Here is a 9,564-nt window from a genome sequence, read left to right as displayed (position 1 = left end):
AGTGAGCTAGGATAAGCTTCCATTCTTTACGATGGTTTAGGATTGTGCTGGGCCCATAACCCTTTGTTGGGGAATCTGAGCTATTAGACACAAAATAACCCTCAGTTGGGGTGATTCCACCATAAATATAGTAGAGTACTAGAAGTAAGCTTCATAACCAGCAGAAGCTTACTGTTTAGTGAGCTAGGATAAGCTTCCATTTTTTAGGATGGTTTAGGATTGCAGAGTCAAAACATCAGGTTAAAAGAAAACCCCTTTCTTGATAGAAAAGGTCTTGGAGCTAACTAGCTTACTAAATCTCATCTTCTAAAGAGGTAAAAGGTTAAAAAAATCCATGCAGTTACATTTTGCCTAGAGAGAGGCAAAATATGCATCCTCATAAATAGAAAGAAAGCAAAAGACAATAGTGAATGACCGCATGACCAGCTAAGGGCAATAAAACTTAAAAAGGAAGTTGCCTCATAGAAGGGGGGGGGGGTGGAGACAGTGGGTATCGGGAATAATGAAGACAAAGGAAAACATGCATAGGAATGTAGGGGGGGGGGTACCTCAGCCTAATCCTCTAGTTTAGCTACTCATTGAGGTCTGGAAACCTGATGACACAAGAGACTTGTGCAGTTCAGGGATGAAACTCCACAGTATGTGTGATGAATTGTCATGACTGGAGGAAAGGGGGATCATAGAAACTATCTGGCAAAGAACTCCTGAAGAATTATATCCAGAGCATTTTGTAAAAGAAGAAAGGGAAAGGTGTGTGAAAGGAGAGCCAATCCGCTTCTCTCTCGTGTTGACACTCTTAGGACAAATACCATCCAACAGGGTTAACAAGTCGAAGCCAGAAGAGTTCCTGAGTTGGTGGGGTCAGTTACTGAAGGGGCACGGGGTCTCTGTCTTGGACTGAAAGAGAAAGACCTGGAGGGGTCCAGTGCTGCTGGGGTTTCCTTCTTAACTTCTCAAAATCCCTTGAAAACAGGACTAGGGAAGCAGGAGAAGCAGGTGGGTCTCAATTGATGCCAGTAAATAGAATCCATTGACTTCTTTAGTGCCAGATGCGCTTTGAAAAAAATCATGAGTGCGCCTTTTGGAGTCTGCCTTCTTCATTTGCGGCTTCTCTAACAATATATTTACATCTGTAAAGCAACTTATAAGGAATAACTCAGCCTCTGACGTTAGAAGAGGCTTTTCCACCTCTAAACAAAAGCAACTGGGAGAGAAACACTCCACAAGGCCCTTCCTTGACATTTCTAAGAAAGATGATTGGATTGCAATGGGATGCAACAAGGAAGGGACGAGCCAGGCTCCTAACCTTGTCTCTTTCCCATGGATTCGTGTCAGTTCAAGAGCGTGAGTGGATTCCTTGCCGTATTTAGCTCATTTTAAACCTTTCCTCCCCCTATATTTTGCTTTCTTAAACGTGTTTGTAGTAGCTTCGCGTCTGCAGCCTCTTCTCGGAGATCAAACGGTGTTTCGTTTAGTTTGCAGAGTCCCTATAGCGAAAACCTGCCACATTCGTCTCCCTTCCACCCTCACCCCACCCACCCCTCCCCCGATCACTCCGCCTCTTTCTCCTTCTCTTTTTTTTTTTCTCTCTCTCCCCTTTTCTCCCTTTCTCCGCTCCCTCCTTCTGTGAGAGAAGAGAGCCTCTGGCAAAGTGGCGAGATTGAAAGGAGAGCCAGGGAGCTGCCCTTGGTCCTGAAAGGCCAGACGATCTGTCCCAAATCAAAGCTTGGGAGGAACAAAGTGGGGAACAGAGAGGAGACGTGTTGTCGAAGGCTTTCATGGCCGGAATCACTGAGTTACTGAGAATTTTCCGGGCTGTTTCTGAAGCATTTTCTCCTGACGTTTTGCTTACATCTATGGCAGGTATCCTCAGAGGGTGTGAGGTTTGTTGGAAACTACTGGAGTTTATATATCTGTAGATAATCCAGGGTGGGAGAAAAAACTCTTATCTGTTGGAGGCAAGTGTAAATGTTGCAACTGACCGCCTTGACTAGCATTTAATGGCCTTGCAGCTCCAAAGCCTGGCTGCTTTCTGCCTAAGGGAATCCTTTGTTGGGAGGTGTTAGCTGGCCCTGATTGTTTCCTGTCTGGAATTCCCCTCTTTTCAGAGTGTTGTTCTTTATTAACTGTCCTGATTTTAGAGGGTTTTAAAAAATACTGGTAGCCAGATTTTGTTCATTTTAATGGTTTCTTCCTTTCTGTTGAAATTGTCTCAGGCTCCCTCAGGCAGGAAGCAGCCAGGCTTTGAAGCTGCAAGAGACATTTCTCTCTCATACAAGCACCAGGAATAAAAAAAATATGTAAATAAAAAACAACACTCAGAAAACAAAAGAATTCCAGACATAAATCAATCAGGGCCAGTTAATACCTCCCAAGAATGGATTCCCACAGGCAGTAAGCAGCCAGACCTTGAAGCTGAAAGGTTATTCAATGCTAATCAAGGTGGTCAATTGAAACATCCACACCTGCCTCAAACAGACAAGAGTTCTTTCTCCCACCCTGAGCATTCCACAGATACATAAACCCCACTTGCCTGGTTTGCAACAGACCTCATAACCTCTGAGGATTCCTGCCATAGATGTGGGCGAAACGTCAGGAGAGAATGCTTCTGGAACATGACCATACAGCCTGGAAAACTCTAAGCAACTCGGAGAGGAGAAAGACTATATTGCCACCTTCTCACTTCCCTTCTCTTTTCAATCTCTGGGCTCTTTCAGCTGAAAACAGGTCTTCTGTCAGGCGGGGAATTAGGCTGCCTTGATTTGCAGCTGTATTCTCCATTAAATCCTCCCCTTTTAGGAAATAAAATTATCCCAGGATATTTTTTTTTAAAAACCCACCTCGGCCTCACAATTTCTTCTCCTTACCTACATCCCTACATCAAAGCTCTCCTTTACCTCCTTGGGCAACGAAGCTATCCATTTACACACCTCGGTTTGGTCCTAAAGGAGGCAGGATCTGGGGGAGGCCCCTCTTCCTTGGGGTGGGCTCTCTCTCCCTTCGTGGCAGCAACAAAGGAGCGCGCGGTCCTTGCGGGTGTTTATATAACTCCTCCAGGGCTGCCTTTTGATCGCCTGGCGTCGCTTTAATTTAGCTCTTGATCCGGGGCAATTCGTGGGTCCTTATTAAACACAAGGGGAGAGACAGGAGCAGTTTCAAGGGCGGCGGTGTGGCAAGAAAGCCCTCCTGTACCTTCCCAGCTCTTTCCTTAGGCTTATCCTCCTCACTGCTTTGCCAGAAGGATCTCTCTTCTAAGTTCGGGCCATAAGGAAAGGGTCTTCATCTAGGTAATTAATTTTCAGACACTTTTTCCTTCTCATCCCCAAATTTACTCGAAATATCATCATGTTCAGTGGAGAGCAGTGCCTAGTAAATATATTTTAAGGTTAGGTATAGCCTCTCTCTCTACACCCAAGACTGGATATTGTTCTCCTTTCCAATCGCCTAAAACAAGCTAAGAATTGAGAACAAGAAAGGGAACTAGAGTCTCCTCCTCCTCTGATTCTGACCCTCTCCTTTCTGCGCCCCTCCCACAGAGTCAGGACGCCTGACTCTTTATCTTCCTACCTAAAGGGCTTGAAGGGGAGCTTGGAGAGTTCCCCGTCCCCTGTCCTTCGCTCAGAAGAAGGAGGAATTGAATAGCTTCCTGCCACAACTTCAGGCCCCAGAGGCTGCAATCCCTATGGACACAGAAACAAGTCCTGGGTGATGTAAGCTGACTATTCATGGCCGCAAACCACTTTTAGATCTTGCAATCTGGCTATGCATGGCCACAAAAAGCAGTCAATCATGCCATTTGGTTCTCTGTAGCCACAAAAACCAGCCGTGGATACTGCAGTCTGGCTATCTATGATCATAAACCAGTTCTAGATCCTGCCACCTGGGTCTCTATGTCTATAGTAGTGATCCCCAACCCTTTTTTGACCAGGGATCCCATTGACCAGGGAAGGGACCACTTGACAAGGACCACTTTGATCAGGGACCACTTTGATCAGGGACCACTTTGACGAGGGACCACTTTGACACGGGACCACTTTGACCAGGGACCACTTTGACCAGGACCACTTTGACCAGGAACCACTTTACCAGTGACCACCTGACCAGGACCACTTTGAGCAGGGATCACTTTGAACAGGAACCACTTGACCAGGGAACATTTTACCAGTGACCACCTGACCAGGACCACTTTGAGCAGGGATCACTTTGAACAGGAACCACTTTGACCAGGAACCATTTTACCAGTGACCACCTGACCAAGACCACTTTGAGCAGGGATCACTTTGACCAGGAGCCACTTTGACCAGGAACCATTTTACCAGTGACCACCTGACCAAGACCACTTTGACCAGGGACCACTCTCCAACATTCATACCACAAGGGTTATGAATCAATTTTTGATCAACTTTAGATTCAGGTTGGTTATTTGGGGTGCTGATTCAGAAAATTGCTTTGAATATACCGCTTCAACTCTAGTTTCTGATACAAAACATATGTCATCCAGTAGTCACCATCTGCTCACCCACAGAAAACCATATTTAATAATCTAGAGCTGATGTGATTTATCCAATGCAATTTTCTGATTCAGCACCCCAAATAACCCCAGGAACAGGCCTAAAAATGAAGACACCAAGAATTTTTTTTTGGTTGGGCTATGTTATTATCTGTAGTAGTAATTGTGAGACCATGGACCATATTTTAGTTCTTGTAGGCCACTGGTGGTCCACAGACCATAGGTTGAGAATCACTGGTCTACAGAAACCAGTCCATGATCATGCAATCTGGCTATGGCCACAAACCATTTCTAAGTCCCAAAACCTGGCTTTCTATTATCACAAGCCAGTCCTGGATCCTGTATTCTGGCAATCTATAGTCATCAAAAATCTGTGTATGTTTGAGTGGACAGATTGGGGGGGGGGGTGAACTTGGGGTGCCACTCATCACTTGGTGCATTAAGCAAGCATTATAGACTCTCAAGGAGGGAAACAATGACATCCTTGTATGGCCCTATAGATACCAAAACACAGAACTATGGACCATCCTTCTCTTTCCCAGTCTGAAAAGTCAAGGGTTTGAAATACTTTGGTCAATGGAAATTTTGGTCAATTTGATTCACTAATTACCAGGGATTGTTTTATTAAGTACAGTGTCTAATAAAACTAAGTTTTCACCACCATACTTATTCAACCACTTTAAAGACAGGGGCATGGAAGTAAATCCCAAGAATTCTAATGAAATCTATTTCTCAACCAGGGAGTTAGAGATTACAGTTTCTAAATCAATGTATATATATATATACACACACACACACACACACACACACACATATAATATGTATGTGTAGTAAAGGTAAGGTTTCCCCTGATGTTATGTCCGACTCTGGGGGTTAGTGCTCATCTCCATTTCTAAGCCGAAGAGCCAGCATTGTCCATAGACACCTCCAAGGTCATGTGGGCGGCATGACAATGGAGCGCTGTTACTTTCCCACCAGAGCGGTACCTATTGATCTACTCACATTTGCATATTTTCGAACTGCTGGTTGGCAGAAGCTGGAGCTAACAGCGGGCGGTCACTCCGCTCCCCGATTCGAACCTGTGACCTTTCAGTCTGCAAGTTCATCAGTTCAGTGCTTTAACACACTGTATGTGTGCATATATTTATATCTCTATCTATATGGATTTAGAAATTTATATAATATATCTGTGTGTGTGTGTGTTAAAATTCACTAGCATTTGTTTCCCAGAAAATAAGACACTGTCTTATATTTATTTTTCCTCAGGAAGACACTCTATGGCTTATTTTTAGGGGATGTCTTATTTTTATTAAGTATGGTACAACAATCTGCATTTATGGGATGATCTCTCTGGACTAAGTAGCAGACTGTTTGCTGAAGCTTTCCCCCTATCCCCTTGCATTTGTGAGGGGTGAGAGAGACCCACAGACTGTCGCTGGTCAGTGCTGGGGAGCAGCAGGTTTACTGGTGTTTTGGGGGTGAGAGAGACCCACAGACTGTTGCTAGTTGGTGCTGAGGGAGAGAGACCCACAGTGCTGAGTAAAACAGCAGCCACAGCTTTACTTCTCTCCCCTGAGGACACCCAATACCTAAAGCAGAGCATCCTGCTCCTCACTTCACTGAGGAGACTTTCACTTTCACTTTCTATGTCTCCCTCTATGCCTCTGCTTGCAACAGGCACAGAAAGAGGGGGACCTGACAGGGGGAGCTGACCTTGTACACTGCATAACCACGCCTATCACTGTGTCTTATTTTCGGGGTATGGCTTATATTGTGCAAATGCTTAAAATCCTGCTATGGCTTATTTTATGGGTATGTCTTATTTTTGGGGAAACAGGGTATTTGATCCACTAATTACCAGGGATTGATTTATTACGTGCGGTATATAATAAAACTAAGTTTTCACCCTCATACTTTTTCACCCACTTCAAAACCGGGACATGGAAGTAAATCCCAAGAATCCAACCTGGTACGCTACATAGCCACGCCTATCACTATGTCTTATTTTTGGGGTATGGCTTATATTGTGTAAATGCTTAGATATCCTACTACGGCTTATTTTATGGGTATGTCTTATTTTCGAGGAAACGGGGTATTTGATCCACAAATAAGCAGGGATTGATTAATTACGTTCAGTATCTAATAAAACTTACGTTTTCACCACCATACTTTTTCACGCACTTTAAAAACAGGGACATGGAAGTAAATCCCAAGAATCCAACCTTGTAGATTGCATAGCTATGCCTATCACTGTTTCTTATTTTCGGGGTATGTCTTATATCGCGCAAATGCTTACAAATCCTGCTAGGGCTTATTTTATGGTGATGTTTTATTTTCGAGGGGAAAGGGGTATTTGATCTACAATTTATTATGTAGTTATTATCTGTAATAGCAAGAGTGAGACCGTAGACCATATTGTAGTTCTTGTGGGCCACTGGTGGTCCATGGACCACAGGTTGAGAATCACTGGTCTTCGGAAACCAGTCCAGGATTATGCAACCTGGCTATGGCCACAAATCATTCCTCAGTCCTACATTCTGGCTATATATGGTCACACAAGCCAGTCCTGGATCCTGTATTTTGGCACTCTATGATCATCAAAAACCTGTGTATATTTGAGTGGGCAGATTGGGAGGGATGTGGGGTGCCACTCATTACCTGGTGCATTCAGCAAGCATTATAGACTCTCAAGGAAGGAAACAAAGCCATCCTTGTATGACTCTATAGGTAACAAAACACAGAACTATGGACCATCCTCCTCTTTCCCAGTCTGAAAGGTCAAGAGTTTGAAATACTTTGGTCAATCTAAACTATTTGATCCACTAATCATACTTTTTCACCCACTTTAAAAACATGGACATGGAAGTAAATCCCCAGAATCCTAATAAAATATATTTCTAAACCAGGTAGTTTGAGATTACAGTTTCTATATTAATGTATGCATGTATGTATGTAGGTATACACACACAATACATATAATGTATATACATTGTTTTCCCCAAAATAAGACCTACCCCAAAAATAAGACCTATCATGATTTTTCAGCATTTCTGAAGATGCTCAAAATATAACCCCTATTTCAAAAATAAGCCCTAAATATAGTTCATTTTAAAAGTCAATTTGGAAAAATAAAACTGCCCCTGAAAACAAGCCCTAACACATCTTTTGGAGCAAAAATTAATATAAGACTCTGTCTTATTTTGGGGGGAACAGGGTATAATATGTGTATGTATGTGTATATATTTCTATAGCTAGAACCCATTACACACATATATGTTCAAATTCACTATATGTTTAAATTCCTAATAGAGAGGGGATATGGGAAAGCAATCTCAGAAACATTTCTTTTGTCAATAAAACGTTAAAATCTGTATTTTTTAATGAAAGACAATTCAACAACGGTTTAAATAAATCAACACAATACCATAATAAATAAACTTTGGTTAACAAAAAAGGCCCAAGAAACCATCATAATAATGTACAGAAATAAGACTTCAAATAGCCTGCGAACAGAACAGCAATACAGCGAAATCTGTATGAATATAATGAATATAACTATATGTGCGTCAGCCTTGAATGAATTATTTACAACACGCAGCGATAACGGCAATCTAAGGAGCTTTGAAAGGGGTTTTTTCTCTCTCTCTCTCTCTCAAAAGAATTGAACCGATCAATGTGGATTTAGAAGCGATATGTTCCTTCTCTTTTCCTCTCATTCTCTTTCCTGTTTTCTTTCACATAGCTTAGGCTATTTCTACAAAACATAAACCTCCAGAAACGATACAAATCTATCTCGCAGTCAAAGGAAATAAAGGAAGGGAGAGATCTGAAATAGCGCTGGCATCTGGGGTGAAAGGGAGTCTAAAGCGACCCAACCGCACCACATTGTCACCTCCTCGAGCTTAGCTTTTGGAGGAAGGGGCCCAGGGAATCCCCATTAAATATGTAACGCAGTCAACAAATACCTCCTCGGACAAGTGAGTCAGTCTACACAAACAACGCAGGACAAGCCACGATCGAGTGAGAACGCCTTACAAATAAGAATAGTTGCTGGAGAAATAGCTTAGGAAGGGGACAATATACAAAGGGCCCAAAGGAAAGGGGGTTCCTTTGAATCATAATACTCATAATAATAATAATAACCAAGGAAAAAAAGATCAAGTTCATCAACTCTACCCATCAACATAAAATAATAATCAATTTACACCAACCATACTCTTTTTTCCTCTTTGTTTTCCTACCAAGACTTTGATGACAGAGGTGCAAAATTCATTAGGATGAGAGCACAAAAGGAAGCCACCAGAGAGATCAATTATTAATAATTTACAAAGGGGTTGCTTCGGCAGTAAATCTAACCACAGCTTTGAACACAAGCGGGATCAAGTCCTTTCCCTCAACTCGGGGGAGGAAGAAGAAAGAAACCGAGAACGAACCACAGAAAAATATATAGATAATATATATATATGTATATTTATAATACAGCAGTGTAATCGCAGAAAACCTGCCATCTTATTTATTTTCCCTTTTTAAAAAAATCAAAATACTTCAACAGTCTTAAGCTTCGACTCTAAAGTGTCAGTCTCTCTAAGCAGTTCATCACTATGATCATTATCATTTCCTGAAAAATAGGGGTAAAGAGTGAGTTGTGTTTACCTCTGAACCAAGGCGACGTCTGTAAGGTCTGTAAGGTCTGTGAGGGTTGAAAACAACTCTTCCTTGGGTCCTTTTTTTTCACAAAGATTTGGTCTCAGTCTATTTGTGATGCCACTTGGGTGGGTTTTCCTGCTGCCAACTTCCTCTCAACTCACTCTCTGTCTCTTTCCGGAAGTCCCTGGGAAGTGGAAGGAGTTCTTTGAAGGTGACTTCTGTGTTTACAAAAACCATTTCCTGAAAAATAGGGGTAAAGAGTGAGTTGTGTTTACCTCTGAACCAAGGCGACGTCTGTAAGGTCTCTAAAGTATGTGAAGTCTGCAAGGTCTGAAAACAACTCTTCCTTGGGTCCTTTTATTTTCACAAAGGTTTGGTCTCTGTCTCTGTTTGTGATGCCACTTGGG

Source organism: Anolis carolinensis, chromosome 5 (assembly GCF_035594765.1).
Source record: "Anolis carolinensis isolate JA03-04 chromosome 5, rAnoCar3.1.pri, whole genome shotgun sequence".
Taxonomy (NCBI): domain Eukaryota; kingdom Metazoa; phylum Chordata; class Lepidosauria; order Squamata; family Dactyloidae; genus Anolis; species Anolis carolinensis.
The sequence above is the reverse complement of the archived record's forward strand: the minus strand, read 5'-3'. Positions refer to the sequence as shown.